Genomic DNA, 23,986 nt, shown 5'->3' with positions numbered 1-23,986 from the left:
AGGCCAGAGGTGTCAGATCCTCCTGGCGCTGGAGTTCCAGGTAGCTGTGAGCTCGAGATCGGGAGAGCTGGGTACCAAACTCAGGTTCTCAGCAAGAGCATCACTCAGCTTCTGAACCAGCTCCCCAGCTCTTTTATTTCTTTAAGAGAAATCCTTACAAGGAAAATTCCAGAGTCAGGGATATGCAAATGGTCCGAGGAGAGGAAGCAGGATGGAGTAGCAAACCTCTCCAGGAAGGAACTGCCTGGTCACACCCAACTAATGCCTCCTGGACAGAATTACATCATGTACATTATAGAATCCAGGATGTGGCTAAAGTAGAGAGACTACACACACTCAACTTGCAATTCATAGCTGAGACACCTTTCTTTCTTTTTTTAACTGAAAAACATGTTTTTTTTTAATACAATATACATTGATAAATGTTTTCCCTCCTCCAGTTTCTTTTATGAAAAACTTCTCTAATTTAGGCGAGTCAATTCCTGAGAAGACTCAGTGGGTAAAGGTACTTGCCACCAAGCTTAATGATGAAGTTTGATCCCTGTACCTGTTGGGTACTGGACGCTGATCCCTGTACCTGTTGGGCTGGACGCTGAGAAAACTCATTTCAGAGACAGAAGCTTAAAAATGAGAAAACTTTATATTCTGAACTCTCAGGAAAGCAGTTAGCTTGGGTTCTGAACTGTGTCCCCATAGGGAGATTGTACATTTTTAAAGGCTGGGAACACAAAGTGGCAGGCTGCAGTGTTATCCAACAGTGTTTTGACTTTATGGGGGTGCCCCTTAGAGACTGAGCTGTACCCAGGGCACCGTCAAGGTCCTTAATTCATTCTCCTAGACAATGTCTGCGGCTCAAAGTGATAAGGGGATAATGGAGCAGGTCAGCTGCATGTAGTTAACTATCACATAACAGGCAATAGGTTATGTATTTTTATAACTTATGCACCTTGGTGTAGATAACAGCAATTTCTATACTCTCTACCGGTTAACAGACAACTAAGAGGTGGGATAGGTGTTCATTCCTAGGCCTGGCAACATGAACTTGTTTAACCCTGCCAGCAAGATGGACAAGGTGTCCTTGAGATGTCTGGACTCAGACAACTGTCTCCTTACAAGTTGTCCCTGAGATGTCTGGACTCAGATAACAGTTTACAACAGAAGTTGTTCAGCTATTGGGAAATGCCCATCTCTCCTAGGGCCAGGGACCTTGAATTTAATTTCTCCCTATGATTTAATGGAGTCTGAAAACTTAATGGTAGTACTTAGAGTAAGTTTCTTTTGCTTGTTCCCAACACAGCCACGTGGTGGAAAGACAGAACTGACTCCTCAAAGTTGTCCCTCAACTTCCATATATGTGCTGTGATACACGCATGCCCTTCCCCTTAAAAAAATGTAATTGAAATTTTTAACTTGATGGGAGACAAATACTTCCTCAGCCACTCTTGTTTACATTCTGGGATTACTGATGGGCATAAACATTTCCTCCCCAAATCTCCACGGGCCGTTGCATTTCTTCTATGGTTTGTTGAGTTATGACTCAAATATGATGCCTCATGACTTTCAAAAGTATTTATTGTTTTAAGCCTATGAAACTTCAAACTGCATCATCCAGGCAGCCCAAAGGAAAGACTCTTTACAGGAGTGGATGTTTGTGTTTTCATGTGACCACACATAACTCAGAGTGTGTTTTCTAGTAATAAGAATAAATGGAATAGCAGTTCCAAACAGAGTCAGCCTCTAGGGACTAAAAGGTTCTGGAGAACTGACAGGGTAGCCCAGAAACAGAAATTAAAACTTTTTAAGGGTTCACCATGCGTTGCCCAAACCCAGCCTTCCTCTCTGTGCTTCAGAGCATTTTCTATTGGCCAGTTTTGAAACAGCCTTTGTTATAACCTTTGCAATCCCATCTTTTTTGAAACTGAAGAGGAAGAATGAAACCCATCACTGCATAAAACCAGAACCCAGACATTAATTAGAGAGTTGTCTATTTGGGCTTTTGTTAATGAGCCCTTGTATAATCATCGCCCAGTTTTTACCAAGTGTGAGGTCTCAGTTAGGAGAAATTGCCGTGGTCTCCTAAGAATAAAATTATAGAACGCTAGAGAACACAGGCAAGAAATGTCAGTTTGTTGTTAGAGAACTAATATGGTGAGTCACTGGCTGGAATCTAGCATTTGATTGGCTCTCAGTGAGCCAGAAAAGCTTCTCAAGTTTTCTTTGAGAGGCTCAGGAATTCATCTTCCAAACCCAAGAGCTTCAAGTTCTGAATGGGGAAAGTAGACACATTTTTATCTCACGATAACAATGTTTAAAACTGTTCTATGTTTGTTTGTTTGGTTGGTTGGTTTAGGGATGGAAACCAACCACAGTCTTCCATGAAGCCTGGAATAAGTGAATCTGCTCTCCCTTTTTATCTGATTGATGATCTTCATCAGCACAGACAGACATCTAGATCACGTTCAGCTAATAACTGGTTATGCACTCTTTGCTCTGTCAATAACTAATTACTTGACTGTGTTAAGATAACCAACCTTTGTGCGCACAATTATATAGATTTGGAAGAACTGATGGTGTGATTAAATTGACATTCACAATAATTTATCCGAGTCACATTCCTCACAGGTCATGCTTGTGAATAGGTAGCTCAAACAAGTCCCACCCCTCTCTTTTAATCTTAGGAAGTAGATGCATCATAGGACCCTCCAACCCCCAATAATTAAGACCTTGGCATGGCTGCTGCATAAAGATATGTGAATTATTACAGGACTGTGGATAGATCACTACCTTAACTAAGCAACTGCAGTTGTTAGTTAACCCTGAGCCATCTTAACAGGAGAACCACCAATGGCAAGCTGATGAGAGTTACAATGTACCTAGGGTTAAAAATCATTCATTTCTTCTGCCATGCACATATATGAAGAGATTATAGAAATATGTCAATTAAAGGAACTATTGATTTTTGTACCCCCAGTCTCCTACATCCTATGATGTTTCTGACTGCAAGTAGTAATCTCCGTTGCTACAATCTTGCCTGCTCATTTAATAAAAATCTTGAAAGTTAAGCATTAAGCTTCAACTGATGTTATAGACTGTATGTTTATGTCCTTTGGATCCCAAATTCGTGTGTTGAAGTCCTAGTTCCCACTGCAATAGTATTTGGAGGCAGGACCTTTGGGAAGTAATTTCTGCTAGACTAAGTCATGGATCAGGTCTTTCCAATGGATTAGTGTGGTGGTTTGAATATGCTCGGCTCAGGGAGTGGTGTTACTAGAAGGTGTGGCCTTGTTGGAGTAGGTGTGGCCTTGTTGGAGGAAGTGTGTCACTGTGGAGGTGGTTTTTTTCCTAGCTGGAAAGTCAGTCTTCTCCTAGCTGCCTTTGGAACGAGAGGTAGAATTGTCAACTTTTCCAGTGTTGTACCTGCCTGGATGCTGCCATGCTCCTCCCATAATGATAATGGAATGAAGCTCTGAACCTGTAAGCCAGTCCCAATTAAATGATGTCCTTTGTAAAAGTTGCTGTGGTCATGGTGTCTGTTCACAGAAATGAACTTAGTGGAGAGAGAGAGAGAGAGAGAGAGAGAGAGAGAGAGAGAGAGAGAGAGAGAGAGGTAGAGAGAGAGAGAGAGAGAGAGAGAGAACATCATACCTCCTCCCTCTGAGCCATGCAGAGCTGCAGTGAGAAGCCAGCCCTCAGCAATCCAGAAAGTGCTTCCCAAGAACTTTACTGACGAATACCTTAAGCTTAGACTCAACGGCCTCCAAACTGCAACAGGCTGTCTGTCAATCAAGTTATCCAGTCCGCAGTAAGCATCTTCTATGGCAGCCCTGCAGACTTAGAAGTAGGATATTTCAGGGATAGTCTCTCATGACTGAACCTTTCTTCATAATCTTTCCTCTTTTTAAAAATTCGGCAACCACTATCACAGATCATCAGCATTTAATGGGAAGTACAAGAGTTAGCGCCACTATTTATAGGGTTTTATTCCACACATCCTAACAGCAACTTTAGCACCAGTCACTGTAATGGAGAATCTAGCAGTTTATTCCCAAATTGTAAGAATGAGGGCCACAAAAAGGGGCCTAACTGTACAAGCTGCAATTGGAACCCAAAGTCTGATAGTTCCAGAAGATTCCAGCAAGGCATCTAGGTTAGAAGTCATCTGAATTTTAAGCAATTAAGATACACATGTAAATGAATGTTAACAGCCTAATGCTATGGGTCACAAAATTAAACACACACACACACACAAAATGCTATAACTGCCTTCTGTGTATCTACCACCTAAATTAAACGAGAGTTAGATGTCTCTCCTCACTGGTTTTGAGTTGTTCATTTGTCTTTTGTTTTTGTGTTTTTGAGACAAGGTTTCTCTGTGTAGCCCTGGCTGTCCTGGAACTCACTCTGTAGACCAGTCTGGATTTGAACTTGGAGATCCACCCGCTTCATTGTTTCTAAGGTTTAGAATAAAATACAATAGTTATAGCTTTGATCTCATCTTCCCTTGCTTTACTTTTCTTCCTCAGAGATAGTGTCTGTTCTGGAACTGCTGAACACAGCTGTCTGTTTTAGAAAGCTTACATATTGGTAAGTATATATGTATAGTGTTATTAAATATATTTTAAAAATATGCATAAGGCTATTCTTCTAAAACATACTATTTAATGTTACTATAACCAGATATCATTTACATGTAAATAAGCTATTTCTCCATTTTTGGAGGGGCAATGAGTCGGTGCACATTCATGCATATGGGTATATATCTATATATCTATATCTATATGGTATAAAGGTATATAAAGGTTACTAAGGGATGTATACACACACACACACACACACACACATCCCTTAGTTACCTTTCTATTGCTGTGATGATACACTGTGACCAAGGCGACTTACAGAAGAAAGGGTGTATTGGAAACTTCCAGTTTTAGAGTCCATGACCACCATGGTTACTGATCCACCAGTAAGAGGCAGAAAGAGAGCTAACTGCAAATGGTGTGGGCTTTTGAAACCCATGTTCTGTGACTCAACTCCTCCCATAAACACATGCCCCTAATCCTTCCCAAACAGTTCCACCAACCGGGATCCAAGCATTCGAACATTTTTCGAATGCTGGGCCATTTTTACTTAAATCACCACAATGTATCTTGTGAGCATGAAAGAATATTCTCCAGTTTCCATGCCTAGAGATGGAGGGCGTTCATTTGTTTTGGAAGGTCTCTTTGTGTAGAGCAGACTGGCCAAAAAGTCTTAGAGACTGGCCTGCTGCTTCACCCCAGTGCTGGGGTTAAAGGTGTGCACCACCACACACAGCTGGAGATGGAGTTTTTAAACACTCTATTAACCAAGTTTTTGGGTTACATTTTAATCATCTCAAGCAGTGTTGTTGCTATCTGGGGAATTGTTTCACCACCTGAACATAATTCAATAAAAACCTTGTTAACAGTAATAAAACAACACACTCATTACTGGTGATTTCCTATGTGCCTGGCACTGAAGTGGCTTATGTGAATTCACTAATTTAATATTTGTAAAATGCACATTTCATATACCATGCTCTCTAATTTCACTGGACTGGACAGGAAGAGACCAATGAGTGACATTTATGCTTCCATCTTATTGGTCAAAGTTAAATGACCACAACTAACTGCAAAGGAAGCTGGAAAATGCATCTTTAGCTAGATGTCTATGTGGTCAGGAGAATTTTAGGGACAAAGGTGGAGAGACGGCTCAATGGTTAAGAGTACTAGCTGTTCTCACAGAAACCTGGGTTTGGTTCCCAGCAACCACATGGAAATTCCAGCGCCCAGGCATCTGATACCCTCTTATGACTTCTGTTGACACCAAGAATGCACATGCTACACAGGCATATATGCAGGCAAAACACACATGAAAGGAAACAAATAACTCTAGTAAACCTTAAAAAGTAAAGATTTATTTAAAAAAAATTCTCAGGGATGTTTACCATACACAGATGTAGAGAACCAAGGCTGAGAAATAACAATATTTCAAATTCTTTGTTGATTTTTATAGGTGTAGAAAACCATAGAATAGGAGTGGAGAGATGTTAGGAGGCAAAAGGAGTAGGTGTCTGTAGTGAAAAGCCAGACATGACAGCACAGCTGCACACATGAGCTCACAACAACAGGTGCTTCACGCAGAAGTCAAGTCAGCAAAATCCTGGGCACGGATGGGAGAGGGGCTCGTGAAATCCCACCTCTGAGGATCTGATGGCTACTGAGAGGGGGGAATTGAGGTGCTGATCCTGAGAGGCTACCGACCCTCAGTTGATGATCCTACACCCAGGCACATATAGGCGGCACTTGTGGGACTCCGTATTAAATGAGAAAGAGAAAAAGGGAGAGAGACAGAGAGACAGAGACAGGCAGATACACACATACACAGAGATAGAAACAGAGAGAGACAGAAAGACAGAGAGAGAGACAGAGACAGGCACACACACACACACACACTCAGAGAGAGAGAGAGAGAGAGAGAGAGAGAGAGAGAGAGAGAGAGAGAGAGAGAAGTCGGGAGTAGAAAGGGAAGAATTAGATAGGAGGGAAGTCTGGTGGATTGTATCCAAACACACTGTCCTAGTTAATTTTCTATTGCCATGAAGAGCCGTCGTGACCAACACAACTTATAAAATCAATCAATCAATCAAGGGCTTACAGGTCAGAGGTTAAGTCAGTGGACACCATGGCATGAAGCATGGCAGCAAACAGGCTGGAATGGTACTGGAACAGCTAAGAGCTTTCATCCTGATCTGCAAGTTGGAGGTAGCTCTCATTACAAGAGCATTTGAAGCCTCCAAGCGTACCCCCAGTGACACACCTCCTCTGACAAGGCCACTCCTCCTAATCTCTCTCAAACTGTTCCATCAACTTTAAACTAAGTACTCAAATATATGAGACTATGGGATAATTCTCATTTAAACCATCATAACATTCTCATTCTTACTCCTACTGATAGGGTCTCCCTATGTAGCCCTGGCTGGCCTAAAACTCACAGAGATCTGCCTGCTTCTGCCTCCTGCATGTTGGGATTAAAAGCATGTGCCACTATGCCTGGCTAACCACCTATATTATATGCATGTATGAATGTTAAATAAAATATTTATTTTTCAAATGGTATTTTATAAATCATATAAACAGAAGTGTCTTCACATATATTTACGATGACTGAGATGCCAGTGTAAATCTTTCTTATGACTATATATTTAATAAACTTATGAATTAGTGTGAAAAGGAAAAAAATACCTGAAGAACAGAGAATGGAAATGACTTGTCCATAATTATATCATCATTATGACAAACATGAAGCCTCTTGTAGCCCAAACTCACCATAATTACGTAATAATTATGACAAATGTGAGGTCCCTGTAGCCTAGGTTAGCACCAGAATCATGATCCTCCAACTTCCATCTCCCAACTTCCATCTCCCAACTGCTGGGACTTAAGACGTGTGCTAGCATGCCAACAAAAATTTGTTTGTTTTTTTGTTTGTTTTAAATGTCTTTCCTTTTTACTAAATTTTCTGCTCTCAGAGCTATTGCGTTCTAAGTAACTGTAGTGGAAATATGAAATTAGCATCCTACATAAACACATAAATTTCTTATTGTTACTGACAGTTTTCTGGAAGGAAGTTGAGCTTCCACTTACTGCAAGTTCAACTTACTACAGTGTTATTTAACCAGTAACATAGACCCAAGCATTCAATGGTTCATTATTTGCCTTTTGACCAGAGTGTACTTTCTCCCATAGTCTTCCAAAGGTCTAGCTTCTAGCGGATGAAATTCATCCACAGATATGAACCCAAAGATCCTCAGCTATTTTGAGCCTATGCCAAGTAATACTTCCTTGTCAATGCCTATTCTTTGATAATTTCTGGGATCACAGATTTTTGTTGTTGTTGTTGTTTGCAGGGCTATAAAGTGGAAATTTTTGGTTTCTTTGGAAACTCAGTTGTGTCCCGTGATGTTTTTCTGGAAGCTGTCTGTAAGAGGATGTTTTGCTGAAATAGACTCATGTTGTTTTGCTGGAGTGGACTCTTGAGAGAGACCCTGATGTCTGGAAAGAGTATAAATGGAACCCCATGGACAGTGAAAGGATGCTCTTGCATCACCAGCTGTGCAGCATCTCACTGGCCTTCGCTGGCTGTGCAACACTTTGCTGGTCTTCGTTGGTCTTTACCTCATAGAGAGAAACACACTGAAGAACTTCTCATGGTACTCAGGCTGACTCTGGCCACTTCTGCTGACTCATGCTTATTTGGCCGAGCTTTGAGGTCTCTGTTGGATCTTGCCACCACTACTGGTTTATGTTTGGTGTTTGCTCTTGAACAGGACTGCTGGTATCCTGACAACAAAGAGTGAAATCACCCCAAAGAACTATTTCTAAACAGGTCCACAAACCCCTTTTCCTATCAACCTTGTTTTTCCCTTACCTCTGGTCAGTGGGCTAAAAGGGAGGCTGAAGTGATTAAAAACCCTAAATAAAGTAGGTTTACAGAAAAGTCTAAGCCTTCCAGGCACTGCAGTCATGCAAGCTGTATTTGCATAGAAAAGGGAAAGACACAGAATATCCAACATATCCAAACACACTGCGTTAGTTACATTCTCATTTCTGTAATAAATTACCTGACAAAAGCAACTTAAAGTAGAAAGGGTGTAAAATGATTACTACTAATATTCTGTGCATATTAATTAATGCTGGACATTAACATGGCAGCAAATATGCCTTAACCAGCTAGTTTCCCAAATAACCACACAGAGAGCTTTTAGTATTTCAAAGCTTAGGCCTTAGCTGAGAATCTCAAATAGCTCATCCTAGTTATTAACCTGACCACCTAGCCCCACCCAGTCACGTGGCTAGCTATACCTCCCAGGCCCATAGTCAATTCCTTCTACCCTCAAGTCTTCTGGAGAAAAGGCCTTCCTCTTTCTTCTTCCCAGAGTTCCTTTCTCCCTCCCAGGAAGTCCCACCTTCCACTTCCTGCCCTGCTCATTGGCCATAAGTTTTTTTTTTTTTTTTTTTTTTTTATGAAAGCCAATTAGAGAATGCCTTAGGTAGGTGAGGAAGGACAACTTTACACAGGTACGCCAACCAAAGGGTTGCATGAGTATGGTCCATCATGACCGAGAAAGCATGGTGGCAAGAGACTGATGCCGCCCGCCATGATACATCCATAGTCAAAGAGAAGAGAGAGATAAATACTTACACTCAGTTAACTTTCTCCTTTTTATCCAGTTTGAGACGCCAGTCCATGCAGTGTGACCAACCACCATCAGGACATGTGCATTTCCCTTCTAGGTCACACTTTTCTAGAAACACCCTCATAAACAGACCTACACATGTGTTTCCATGGTGATTTTAAATCCAGTCTGGTAGATGATGAAGACCACAACATCAAAGACCACCCTCTCTCCAGCTAAGTATCTTTCTTTTGGGAGCTAGTAAGAGCTCCATAGTGACGTCAGCAGCACATACATTAAAAGTATCCATGTTATGGTGAGGGAGTCTGAGAAACAAAGAAAGAGTGACAAGTAAAAGGAAAGATTGTGATCTCCATTTGATAGATAAGTAGAATAACTAAGAATGCAAGACTGGGGACTTGAGAGATGGCTCAACAGTTCGGAGCACTTGCTGCTCTTCCAGAAGCCCTGAGGTCTGTTCTGACACTCATGTTAAGGGGCCCACAACTGCCTGTAACTTCAGTTCCAGAAATCTGACCTGGATAAGCTTCAGGGATGAGACCACAGCATGAAACTTCTAGACTCCTTGGGTATCTACGTGTGTGTGGCATTCACACACACAGACACATAAATAAAAATTAAATAAACCTGAAAAAAATGCATAACCTGAAATGGTGGTATCAGGCAAGCCAAACCCAATAATAAGGTTCAAACTTACATAGAGTCATTTTCCAGCCAAAATATTCACACAAGCCTGGCTAATCTGGTGAGGTCACTGATCCCTCAAAACCTCAATAAGAAGTTCTAGACTCAATGACGGTCTCTCAACCTACCAGAAATGAAAATAAAAGGTAAAAATGAGAAAAAAATAAGGCAGATTTATGTGCATGACATTTTATAGTCTGGGAAGCTTTTCAGAGAATCATTGTATTTCATCAAAGAATGGAGAGGGATAGAGGATGGTAGCTATAGAGGGATAGAGGATGGTAGCTATAGAGAGATAGAGGATGGTAGCTATAGAGGGATAGAGGATCGTAGCTATAGAGGGATAGATAGAGGATGGTAGGTATAGAGGGATAGAGGATGGTAGCTATAGAGAGATAGAGGATGGTAGCTAACGAGAGATAGAGGATGGTAGCTAAAGAGAGATAGAGGATGGTAGCTAACAAGAGATAGAGGATGGTAGCTAAAGAGAGATAGAGGATGGTAGCTAACGAGAGATAGAGGATGGTAGCTAAAGAGAGATAGAGGATGGTAGCTATAGAGAGATAGAGGATGGTAGCTATAGAGAGATAGAGGATGGTAGCTATAGAGACATTGAGGATGGTAGCTATAGAGAGATAGAGGATGGTAGCTATAGAGAGATAGAGGATGGTAGCTATAGAGAGATAGAGGATGGTAGCTATAGAGGGATAGAGGATGGTAGCTATAGAGGGATAGAGGATGGTAGTTATAGAGGGATAGAGGATGGTAGCTATAGAGGAATAGAGGATGATAGCTATAGAGAGATAGAGGATGGTAGCTATAGATAGAGGGATAGAGGATGGTAGCTATAGAGGGATAGAGGATGGTAGCTATAGAGAGATAGAGGATGGTAGCTATAGAGGGATAGAGGATGGTAGCTATAGAGGGATAGAGGATGGTAGCTATAGAGGGATAGAGGATGGTAGCTATAGAGGGATAGAGGGTGGTAGGTATTTGTACCTTCTACCTTTCTGTGCCTGCCTGCACATAGACCACACACACACACACACACACACACACACACACACACACACACTAAAAACGAAAAAGAGAGAAATAACAAAAGGCTAAGAAAACAGAGCTATGAGCTACTGTCAGACTGCCATAAAGATTAGTTAACAATCACTGATCGGCACTTTGGATAACACGATTCATGTTGCAGGTAAGATTCTACTCAGCAGCTTCCATTGAGTGACTCTTTAGCGTACTGAACAAAGAACTTTTGTTCCTGTGCAGTCTAGACCCGATTCAGTTGCTTAGCAGTGGGCTCCACCATCCCATCCCATCTCAGGTTTTGTCTTTAGCTTTCCAAAGGACCACCATACCACAAACTTCACCCCAATACTCCCAGAAGGAAGGACTGATAATCACTCTGTACTCAACCTAACAGGGTAGAAATCTTCAAGATGACAAGTGTTCGTTGTAGATTATTGCAAATATACTGTCCTCTTTCTTCAAAATGAAAACTTGTGTCCTTACTCATCCAGGTAAGGGATTCACCTAGTGATAAAACAAACAAACAAACAAACAAAACATAAAAAACAAAACATAAAAACACCCATCACCTCATACAAGCCGCTGAGTACTACTTCCACATCCAGTTGTGGGCTGGGCAAGTGGAAGATGCAAAAGACATTAACAGAGGGTTTGCAGACGTGCTTTGTATGCTGTAAAGCCACAGCTTTTTTTTTTTTTTTTTTTTTTTTTGGTTTCAAGACAGGGTTTCTCTGTGTAACCTTGGCTGTCCTGGAACTCACTCTGTAGACCAGGCTGGCCTCGAACTCAGAAATCCACCTGCCTCTGCTTCCCAAGTGCTGGGATTAAAGGCATGTACCACCACTGCCCCGCAAAGCCACAGCTTTAAGATACAGTGTGTCCCCTGCGAACTCTATAATACATGGGAGAAAAAGAAACGAATGTTACAGGTTACCTGACAGTATTGCAATTAGCTGTTAAATGATGAAGATTCAAGGAAGAACCTTTTAAGAATTTCTGAGAGGGTTAAGGAAAAGATACTATGCTTATCATGTGCCACGCCCCCTGCCTACCTCCCCCACCCCCTGCCTGCCTGCCCTCCTCTCCCCACCCCTGTGCAGCAGGCACTGAAAATGCACACTCTCTTCCAATAGCCATAACAGGACCTTGAAGTCACCACTGTCATTCTCTTTGGTTTCAGGAGAGGACAGAAAGTAGAAAGGTTAACTAGCTTGCTCGTAACAAATCCAGGTCTGAGCAAAATGAATGAGAGCATTGTAGAGTGTAACGAGGGAGAAATCCTCCCACCGGGAGCTGCCCCTTCTCCCAGCCTCTCTTTGCATTATTTATAAACTCAGGGCTGGATTCCAGAAAGCATGGTCCTTAGGGAACACAGCTAACTTTCAATTCAGGCTTAGGAACCTTTGTGAATACCTGTCCTTTCAGCCAACAGGAAGTCCCCTGGGACACAGGTAAAGGAAGCAGGATTTCTTTTCATATTGTCTTTGAACAATGAGTCCTGTGGGGTAATGCATGGTTTGTACAGAAATAGACTGACCCATGAAACCCAGCCCTGCTTTTACAGCAGCGGAATCACCTCCACCCTCCCGTGTTGCGCCTGTTTACATTTCTTCCCCAGCTATCTTTCTCCTTGATTGCATTTGGAACACCCTGGGGCTCTTCTGATGAAATGTTTCCTTGAATTTTATCACCTATCCTGTCGTCATAAAGACTTTCCAGGGTAACAGTTTGCAATATCATCCATACACCCTGACACAATGCCCCAAGGTCTAGTCGCACTTGGGAAAACATAAATATTTTTTATGTTCAGAGAAAAGAGATAAGACTTGAGAGGGGAAGGGCCCTTCACCAAATCTAACAAGGTTAGGGAGTGTCCTGTGTTCTTTCACAAGGTGGTCAGTCTGGGACAACCACAACAGGAGACCGAAAGGGCGCTCAAGTAAACAGAGTTGGTTTTCTTCCCAGATCCTGGAGACAGAGGCATAGAATGCCACCATTACAATGTCACACTCTTTCCAAGGTGTAGTTGTGTGTGTGTGTGTGTGTGTACCATGTGGGGGTCATACCACATATTCAACACTTCCATTTTGTTTGAGACAAGGTCTCTTGATTTCCTGTTTTATTAGGCCAAATTGGCTCATGAGCAGACCAGGGGTTCTCCAGTCTCTGCCTGCCATCCCTCCATGGGAGTGTTGGGATTACAGCTGACCCTACAAGTCTAGCTTTCCCTTTGGTTCTTGGGATTTGAACTTGTATGGCAAGTGCTTTACCCACTGAGCCCTGTCCCTAACCCCTGTTTAGTTTAGTGCAGCAGTTCAAATGTTACAAGAACCTGTGGTATATACAAACACAAGTCACAAATTACTAACTAAAATTTCTGTGATTCCATATATCAGTTAAATGTTTTTATATTGGTATTATTTAAAAAAAAGGTACTATAAAATATAAGCAAGAATGGAAACATTTATGCTAATATTTTTAAAGGGTTTGGGATTAAACCTCATGCCTTATGTATGCTAAATTCTACTACTGGACTATACCCCTAGCATAATTTAAAGGAAAGGACTTTCTATTTTAACATGCTCATTTGTGCTGTTTTCTTGCTTTTTAAATACTTATTCGGAAGTACTGAATTAAAAAAAGGAATAAAAATAAAAGGACATGGCCACTCCTAGGTATGGGAGAGAAGGAGGTTAGATTAACAGGAGAACATAGTCAGAGGCAGAGACATCTGGGAGACTCCAGAGTGAAGATGCTCCGTACGTCCAGGCCATGTGGGGGAGGTGGGGAAGTGGGGGGGGGGGGAGAGTGAGGAGAATAAAGGGTAGGCAAAAGATGAAATGTAACCAAAATGGCTGGATTATACCAGAAAGAGGCAGCTGAAGGGAAGGTCCGCCCAGCTCCAGGGCTGGAGAAGTTTAGGGTAGCGGGTAGGGTATGGCAACCATTCTCTGTAACAGATAGGGACTGAGGGATGCTGGGAGAACCTGGTGACCTCCTTGATGTATTAAACAGGTGTCTTAGTTAGCCATCCGTCCCAGGTTTGAGACCTAACAAGGACCTGGATTTCCCTTTGCATTGGGCCCCATGAATAATTTAAGGGCTACCTTCTGGCTGCTACATCTGTTCTGTTTAAGAAAAATTGTCAGTAAGCACTGAGGTGGTTGCCTGAACAGTGATGATGTCAGCTTGACTGTAGCTCAGGGATCCTTAGTTAGCTGGAAAAGTGTTATTTCAAGGTGTGTCTTCGAGGGCAATTCTGGCAGAGATTAGCATTAAAAATCAGTAGATTAAATACATAAGATAGTTGTCAGTCATAGGGCGAGCATCATTCAGCCCTCAGAGAGTAGGACCACAAGATAAAGATGAAGGGAGGGGAAATTTACTCTTCCTAGCTGGAACATCCATGTTTTCTGCCCACAGATATCAAAGCTGCTGGTTTGTAAGCCTTCAGGATGCTCTAGGAGTGACATCGCCTGCTCTTTTGTCTTTACCACCTAAAACCTGTCTAATCTGCCTTAGCTGTAAAATGAGTGGTCAGCAGAATATTTCTAATAGTCGTTGTGAAGACTGAGAGTATTGTGGCTGTGAAATATGAAGCCGTCAATAGACGTTAGCCATGTCAGTATCCCAAAGCCCTCAGTTCACTTGAAACTTCGCAGCTGAAAGGGTGTGTGTGTGTGTGTGTGTGTGTGTGTGTGTGTGTGTACAGCAATGAGATAACAGGAGCTATGCAGTAAGAATAGGTTCATGTGCTGCTCTGTAGGAGGCTAGTCATGAGTTCAGATCTGTTTCTCATATTGCCCGAAAAAGGACAGAAAGTCCATCTTATATAAAGTTTGTGAGACTTTCTAGATGTGGTGGTTTAAATGGGTTTGGCCCCCATAGATTCATGTGTTTGATGCTTGACCATAGGGAACGACACTAGGGAGGCGGTATATAGCTTTATTGGATGAAGCACATCACTGTGTAAGTGGGCTTTGAGATCTCCTACGCTCAGGCTCTGCCCACTGTGGATGAGAGCCTCCTCCTGGCTGCCTGAGGAAGACAGCACCCCCCCTTCTACTGCTTGCAGATCAAGATGTAGAACTCTCAGATCCTCTAGCACCTTGTCTGTCTGCACTCTGCCATGCTTCCTGCTATGATGATAATGGACTAAATAAGTCAGCCTCAATTACATGCTTTTCTTTATAAGAATTGCCTTGGTCATGTTGTTCTTTACAGCAATGAAACCCTGACTAAGACACTGGGTAACCTGTGGGGACAAATTGAGAGTTTTTCTTCCTCATTTCCTCTTTATTCTAACCATCACCCATATTCATAGACCTAGTTATTAGTAGTTGTCCTAAAGAGCACACAGAGGGCACACAGAGGGCACAGAAAGGGCACACAGAGGGCATCTTACTCGTCTGTTTCTCAGAGATAAGTGTTTACTAACTCAGACACACATAAAAGCGATGCCGTGATTGTGTGTTTTGTTCCTTAAGTGGAAGCAGGAAGGAGATAAAGGGGTTGAGAAACCTGTGTCTATGTGTAAGGGAGGGGAAATCACTACTTCATAAGGAAGCCTGCCCTCCATTGTCCATTGTGCTACTCGGAGCAGCCAAGGTGAGGAAACCACCCATGAGTCCATCCATGGACAAATGGATCAAGAAAGTGTGCGCACACACCATGGATTATTATTCCACCTTAAAAAGAAGGAAGCCCTGGGTTTGACACAACCGATGGACCATTTGTGACATGAAGGAAAGACAGACACAGACACACCCACCGTGTGAGACTCATACCAACAGACAGGACAGGGTTAAGTCTAGCTGGACACTAGCTGCCCATGTGAACTGTTCTTCAGCTGCCATTTTGATCTGGTAAACCAATCTGTGGTTGTGAGTCGGAAACACGGAGCAAATGGAGAGGATTCTCCCTCCTTCCTTTTCCTTTTCCTTTCCCTCCCTTTCTCCTTCCCTCCCTCCATTACTTTCCTTCCCTCCCTTCCCACTTTTTGTTCTTTTTTCCTTCCTTCTGTCTTCATTCCTTTTCTCCTCCTTCTCTACTGCCTTCCCTTTCCTCCTCTCTGTATAACCCACACTGCTCTGGAACTCATTATGTAGCCCAGGCTACCCTTAGAAGCCATGATCCTCCTGCTTCAGCCTCCTAATATTGAACTACAAGTACCTTGTCTGCCTGAGAGATTCCTTGAAGTTGGTTGTCATATAAGTCTGTCGCAGGATTTTCCCGGTCCAATCACATTAGGGCAGTGGGAGGCCCGTGATTGGACAGGGAAAAGGGAGGCAGCGCTAAGAGTTGCAGAGAGAGGGATCTGAGAGGAGGAGGGAGAAAGGAAGATGGCGGTAGACATTAATCTGTGTGGCTATGACCAGCCACAGGTTGTTAAACCATAAGGTTAGACTAATTGGGATAAAGATTTATCATCAATTGGCTCTGAAATTATTGTATTGGCATCTTATAAATTGTGATTTTATTGATATATCAATCTGATTGGTTAACTATAAGCTTAAGAGATTTGATTTTACCAGGTGAATGGGTATTGTGATTTCTAACCACAAGGTTGGTGGTTGAATTTGGTTACTAGAATGTGGGATGCCTGATTACAGGGTATTATAGCGGAGAGGGAACTAGTGGCTCCCAGGACAAATGAACCAAGATGTTGCAGGGGCTAGCTGGAGAGAGTAGCTCGGTTGCGAGAACACATGGAGTGGTACCTCATCGAGACAAAGTGTTGTGGCCTACCAGAGCCAGTACTAGAGCAGGAATGTGGCCTGGCAGGGCAGGAGAGTTGGCGGGATATATATCTATATCTACATCTACATCTACATCTACATCTACATCTATCTATCTATCTATCTATCTATCTATCTATCTATCTATATTAGGAACATGACTAGGTGAAGTTGGCTGTATGTCTGAGGATGCATCTGTGGCTTTGGTAGATAATGATGGCTATGCATCCTTTGACATTCTTCTCACTGAGAAGTAGGACCTGCTTCTCTCCTCCTTGAATCTGGGCTGTGACAACTTTAACCAAGAGACTGTGGCTGAAGGGATTGGGAGGCTGTAGCATGAAATATATAAAAAAAAAAATCAATCCACACTATCGCCGGCAAGGCACTGGCCTGCTTTCATCTCGTGGAGACTCTGACCAGGAGCTCTGAAATCTCTCCACTCAGCTCACTAAGTTCCCACTGGTGGGCCATTACCATGCTAGCCCCATGCTTCCAAATTTCCATGGCCTTTTGGGGTGCACTTCTTGGAAACCTACACTTTGCCACCGTACCTTTATACCTAGAACCCAGTTGAGGCGGCTCGTGAAGGAAAACTCCACACAAAGTTCCGAATCAACAGGTAACTCAATTAGTTGCTGGGCGCAGTAAATCCTGGCAGATCTGCCATCTAACCTGGGGGCCTCTTGTTAGCTACATTCTGTCCTCCAAGCTCTCCCTGTGGGAACTTAGCGAGCTGGGTGGAGAGATTTTGGAGCTTCAGGTCAGAGAGTCTCCACAAGATAAAAACAGGCCAGTGCCTTGCCTTGCCGGTGATAGCGTGGATTGGTTTTCTTTAATATTTCACGCTACAGGAAGCCTTGGGAGGAAACAGGTAGTTTGCACCTGAGGCTCTTGAAGCTTTGAAATTCTCTGGCAGACATTTTAGTAACCTGTTGTAGGGAGCAGGTGGAATGCTGGAGACGAGGAAAGTCCCGCTGAATATAGCCTGTTAGCTGATCCTGTTAAGAAGCAAGGGTAGGCACAAAACCACTGGATGAATGCTACCAAATAGCCCTAACAACAATTGCATAATTAATTCCCTGGCTCAACTGATGGCTAAACTAGAAAGGGAGAGCACGCCTCCTAAGAGTTGCATGGATAGAACCTTCCTTTTTCTGTTTGTGCATTCTGCCTCTTGAGGTCATTAAGAACAATCCACCAGGGTCATACACCACAACACCTTCCTGCCTTTTCTTCTTTCAAACAAGCGGAATCATTTCTGCTTCTAGTTGTGTGGGTGGGTAAGGTGGGGGCTTGTTTGGGCAGAGACAATATCAATCCATATACCAAGCTTCCAAGCATCTATATTACCATTATGTAGAAGAAAGGAGAAACGCAGAAACATTTAGCACTTTTAATGGCTTGCATCTTATCCTTATTAAATCAAACACAATTTTTGTCTTCACTTTCGTATCCTCTCTCTGTTCAGAACTGTATACTTCCTGTTTAGCTGTCATGCTGGTTGGACGCATGCCCAGTCATCAGCATAAATGACAGGAAGGGAACCCTCCTTTTCTGGGCTAATGGCTGTATTTACTTTTTTAATTAAGATGTAGCCCAGCCTTTTGGCAGATTGTTATCAGAAAGAACAGCTTAGCATCAATTATGCGAAGACAAAAATCATTGTATTTAGCAGTCATTGTCTAGGTTTTAAAAGGACTTTATTAAATAAACCAAGATAAAAACTTAGTCTATTCAACTACTTGGTGCATTTGCTGGTAACTCATCCTGGCAGAAGCCCGATGACGCAATTGTGCTTGGAGAGAAATTCTCAACAGAATTCATAGTGAAGTTCTTTTGTGGTCAGTATGAGCAATGGATAGAAGGAATGTTCAGGGACTCTTGTGGGCATGTAAAATTTCTCTCCATATATTTATATGATACCAAATTCTATGCTTTTCAAATATATAGCCATATTCCAAACAGATTTATACGTTATTTATTGTTCATTGAAAAACATCTTTCCATTGGGAGTTGTAGCTCAGTGATAAGAGTGTTTCACCAGCATAGGTAAGGTCCAGGGTTTAAGCCCTGGTAGCTACTAATACAAAACAATAATGCTCTGCAACCACTGAGTTGACTGTGTATCTTAGTTTATTTTTTTATTGCTGTGAAAAGACACCATGACCACTGCAACCCTTATAGAGGAAAACATTTCATTGGGGCTGGCTTTACAGCTTCTGAGGTTTAGTCCATTATCTTCGTGGCAGGAAGCATGTTGACATGCAGGCAGAGAAGGAACAGGAAAAGACAGTGACATATTCCCTCCAACAAGGCCTCACCTACTCCAACAAGGTCATTCCTCCTAATAGTGGCTCTCCCTATGGACCTATGTGGGCCACTTTATTCAAACCACCGCAGTGAGTGTTGGAAAACATCAGAACATTTGGCTCTTTACCCTGTTCTAGCACAGGCTGCTTCTATTTCGCTTCTCTTGAATAAGAATCTAAGGTTTGGCTGCTACATTATTTTTTTCATAAAATAACTCAGTCTCCTTTATGGCTGGTATCTGATTCTGAAAGTTAGCTTCTCTGTTGCTGTGATAAAACTGACCAAAAGTTACTGAGAAAGGAAGGAGTTTATTTCATCTTACATTTCAAAGTGATAGGCGATGACTGGAGGAAGCCAAGGCCGAAACCCAAAGGCAGGAACTGAAGCAGATAACCACGAAGGAGTGCTACTTACTGGGTTGCTCCTCATGGAATACTCAGTTTATTTTCTTATACAACCCAGAAACACTAGGTCAGGAGTGGTATTTTCTTATACAACCCAGAACCACTGCCCACAGTGGGCTGGGCCCTCCCACATCAGTCATCAATTAAGATCATGCCCCACAGTCATGCCCATAGGCCGATCATCTATTCCTCAGACAAGGTTCCCTCCTCCTCTGTGACTGGTTTGTGTCAAGTTGACAAAAAACTAACTAGCACATGGAAGCCTAGGATTTCTGTCTAACCAATGATACATGATGTCAGTGCACATCCAGTAGACATTTAGCTATTAAAATGTGCCACTCAGGAAACTTAAGGTTAGGTGCTAATTAGTGCTCGTGAGGGTCTCAGGGACATCAAATTGTTCAGCTTCTGTCCTGCATTCAATTGTGTCACTTGGAAACCAGTAACTGGGACTGCAATATATGTTAATACCAGAAATGGCACATGATACTTCAGAATCATATGCAAAGCATCATGGGAAAACCCTATTAATTTATCTGATATTTGATATCAAGGCTCACTTGACAAATTCCTGCTTGAATGAATTCCAGAAAATTTTATGTGGGTACATATTATCTTAGGATTTTTATTGCTGTGATGAAACACTCTCTTAGATAGAGTTTTACACCATGACCAAGGCAACTCCTATAAGACCAACATTGAATTGGAGCTGGCTACAGATTCAGAGTTTCTGTCCATTATCATCAAGGTGGAAGTATGGCAGCATCCAGGCAGGTGTGGTACAGGAGGAACTGAGAGTTCCAAATCTTCATCTGAAGGCTGCTAGCAGAAGACTGGCTCCCACATGGTTAGGTGGAGGGCCTCACTGCCCACCCGCACAGTGACACACTTCTTCCAACAAGGCCACTCCTCCAAAAAGTGCCATTCCCTGGGCCAAGTATATTCAAACTACCACAAATACCATGAGCAAAAGCAAGTTGAAGAGAAAAGGGTTTATTTGGCTTCCACTTCCAAATTGCAGTCCATCATTGAAGGAAGTCGGGACAGGAACTCAGCCAGGATAAGAACTCAAAGAGGGAAGAAACTTGGAGGCAGGAGTGGATGCAGTTTATGGAGGGGAGCTGCTTACTGGGTTGCTCCTCATGGGTTGCTCAGCCTGCTTTCATAGAGAGCCCAGGACCATCAGTCCAGGGGTGGCACCACCCACAATGGGCTGGGCCCTCACACATCAATTAACTAATTAGGAAAATGTTCTACAAAATACAGGCTTTGCCCACAGCCCAAACTTATGAAGGCATTTTCTCAGTTGGGGTTCCCTCCTTTCAGATGACTCTAACCTCTGTCAAGTTGACATAAAATTAGCCAACACAATATAGACCCACATGTCTTAGTCAGGGTTTCTATTCCTGCACAAACACCATGACCAAGAAGCAAGTTGGGGAGGAAAGGGTTTATTCGGCTTACACTTCCATACTGCTGTTCATCACCAAGGAAGTCAGGACTGGAACTTAAACAGGGCAGGAGGCAGGAGCTGATGCAGAGGCCATGGAGGGATGTTCTTTACTAGTTTGTTTCCCCTGGCTTGCTCAGCCTGCTCTCTTATAGAACCAAGACTACCAGCCCAGAGATGGTCCCACCCACAAGGGGCCTTTCCCCCTTGTTCACTAATTTAGAAAATGCCTTACAGTTGGATCTCATGGAGGCACTTCCTCAACTGAAGCTCCTTTCTCTGTGATAACTCCAGCTGTGTCAAGTTGACTCAAAACTAGCCAGTACACCACATATCTCTATATCGTTTGAGAGATGAGATCTATCACTAAACCACAAATGCTATTTTTCTTTTACAAAATTAATTAATTATTTTTATATGTATGAGTGTTTTGCCTGTGTGTGTGTCTATGTACCAGATTCATGCTTGGTGTACACAGAGGCCAGGAGAGGGTGTCAGATCCCCTGAAACTGGGCTCACAGAGAGTGATGAGCTGTATGTGGATGCTAGCAATGGAGCCTGAGTCTGCTGGGTCGTTAACACACTGATGATTTGATAGCACTGCCAGGAAGTTGTGGTGGTGGGAGGTGGTAGTGCTTGCAGCAATAGGAAGAGAGATGAGCATTTTTCTCTGCCAGATTCTGTCTTTATCATTTTTGGGATGGGTGATATGAGGAACAAAGACTGTATGGGATTCTATGCTATATGTCAAGAAAATAAGGGGTGGTGGTGGATTATATAGTAGGAAATATTTTCTTCCTTGCCTTAGGCCATTTATATTCTCAGATGAAAGACAGCCTTAGATTGTTAAATGGCCTTAGGCAGCACAGTAGCTGGGCAGCTGCCTATCCACCATGCTGTTAGAATCTGCCTCCCTATTGATAACCCCAAGTTATCACTCAGTATTTACTACATTCCATCTGGGTTGCTCTTAACTCAGTTGGGTAGCCAGCCCTCTGGGCCACTTTGTCCTGGCCCTTAGCCCGTGACAGCTCACCTTCTCCCTCCTGCACGTTCTTTTTCTTCTTCCATGGCGGCTTCCCTTCCTCTCCTTTCCCACCTCGCGGTCCTCTTTCTACCAAGCCCGCCCCACCTATGTCTCTTCTGTCCAGTTATTCGGTGTTGGCATCTTTATTCACCAATCAGAATTAACGTGGGGTGGGGCAGGGCCGGGGCAAGGTCCCAGGGGCTATCGGCAGACCCCAGGTCTTGGGGGCCAGCGCTTAGCATTATAGCAGATAGTAAAAGACAAAACCTCAAGTGTTGTGACTCAGGCACAGAAGTTTTCCGTCTTTAGTGACTGTTGACGATCCCTTTACACGCTGGTCCTTCACACACTATACACTTCTCCAGTTTCCAATCTCCCCCGCTTCTTTCTTCTTCTCTTCCTAAACTGTTATGTAGCCTCCAGTGGACACGGGTCACTGGGTTCCTGAAAGGAAAGCCGGGGATGGGTGGGGAGGACACCGAGAGATAAAGAGCCAAGACAAAAGTTCTCTGATCAAGGCTCAATCTTTAATTGTAGGGTCTGATTTTTAAAGGGGGTGGGGGAAAGAACCCATCCCCCACTATGCCAGGATCTTGACGTAGCTTGGTCAGGATCTCATCAGGAAAGCAAGCTCAGCGTCTCAGCGGGTAGCTTCTTGTAGGAAACTGTCTGGCAGACAAAAGATGTAACCTTGGTCAGAAGACCCCACCCTAGGTAGGATAGCCTCCTGTGGCAGAAACAAAGTCTGATTCAGCCCACCTAAGACTGGGGAGACGGGCACACGGTTACATTTTTAGTCTTCAGTCTGTGACAGTTTCTATCTAGTTCTTCTTGCTGCCTCTTGACCTTGACAGTCTTAACAAAAATTTGTCAGGTGCTCAGCAGATGATTTTTTTTTTCCTCAATTTGAATTTGCGTGATGTTTTCTGCTGTAATGATTGAGGTTACAAATTTTGGCAGCAGTATTTTGGAGGGGAGACGCCATTCTTATCACAACAAAGCAGGTGATAATTATAGAACTTTTTGTTGTTATTTTGAGACAAAGTCTTTCTGTGTAGCCCAGGATAGCCCCTGGAATTCATGATTCTCCTGTCGTTATTTCTCAGGGTGCCAAGCTCATAGCAGGCTTTAGAGACTACAGTGTGCCTCTTCCAGACTTTCACTGGTGATCTTTAACCGTGATTACTTGTTTAGGGATGTAACTTGCCATCTTGTTGAGTTTGCTCTGCACCCCTTTTCTTACATTTTTACATGTCTTCTTTTCTGTTAAATGTGTGTGATTTTTTTTTCTTTTATTATTCAAGAACTTAAAAAGGCCAAGAATGGTAGCGCTCACCTGCAAGTTCGCTACCAGGGAGGCTAAAGCAGGATAATCACAAGTTCTAGGTCAATATAAACAACTTGGTGAACTCCTTTCTAAAACAAACAAACATACAAACAAACAGGAAAATGGAATTTAAAAAAGGAGGCCTGGGACTATAGCTCAGTGGTAGGGTGCTTTCCTGGTATTTGTGAGGATATAGGTTCAATTCCTAGTACTGAATACAGCAAAGTGTAAAAGTATCTTTTATTCGGCTGATGTAATTGTCATCTTGGAGGTCTACTGCTTCAGTGTGCTAACCCAGGCCTTGCCCTGGAAGCTTCTAGGCTCCATAAAATCTTCTCTAGGCCTAGAATGTTTTAGCCTGAGACATAGAATAGGCTCATCCTTTCTAGCTCTTTCTGAACTCTGATTGGCTGGTTCGACTCTGCTGTTCTGGCTCAAACTCCTCTCCAAGATGATTCAAATTGGCTTCTCTCTCAGTCTGACTTGTTGCTGTGCTTGGCCTCAAACTAACTCTGGCAATCTGTGTTGCAGTAAATCTCCAACCCAATATGCCCTGGCAATGAAAACACAACCCAATTAATATGAATACATGCTGTGAACCTAGACTGGGCTACTGCTACACTACCATCTTCCACATCTATGAGACCCCTTAGAACTTGTGGTTTCTCCAGGCCATGTGCTTCTGCTCCGTTTTTCTTCCTTATCCTCCTCCTCTGTGTCCTCTCCCTCTTCCATTTTTTTTTCTTTTTCCTCTCCTTTTACTCCACCTTCCCTTTTATCTGCCCAATCAT

General features: G+C 42.9%; 1 protein-coding gene across 1 annotated transcript in view; it reads left to right on the top strand.

Annotated features, from left to right (window-relative positions):
* The first annotated feature begins 12,369 nt into the window (after positions 1 to 12,369).
* Cradd (CARD and death domain containing adaptor protein) overlaps positions 12,370 to 23,986 on the top strand; it is a 170,086-nt gene continuing 158,469 nt past the window's right edge. The window contains exon 1 of the mRNA XM_085843106.1: positions 12,370 to 12,387. The gene's annotated coding sequence lies outside the window, so the exon portion shown is untranslated. The remainder of the gene's footprint in view (positions 12,388 to 23,986) is intronic.

This window comes from Mus caroli, unplaced genomic scaffold (genome assembly GCF_978045245.1).
Source record: "Mus caroli unplaced genomic scaffold, Mus_caroli_1 scaffold_9, whole genome shotgun sequence".
Taxonomy (NCBI): domain Eukaryota; kingdom Metazoa; phylum Chordata; class Mammalia; order Rodentia; family Muridae; genus Mus; species Mus caroli.
The sequence above is the reverse complement of the archived record's forward strand: the minus strand, read 5'-3'. Positions and strand labels throughout refer to the sequence as shown.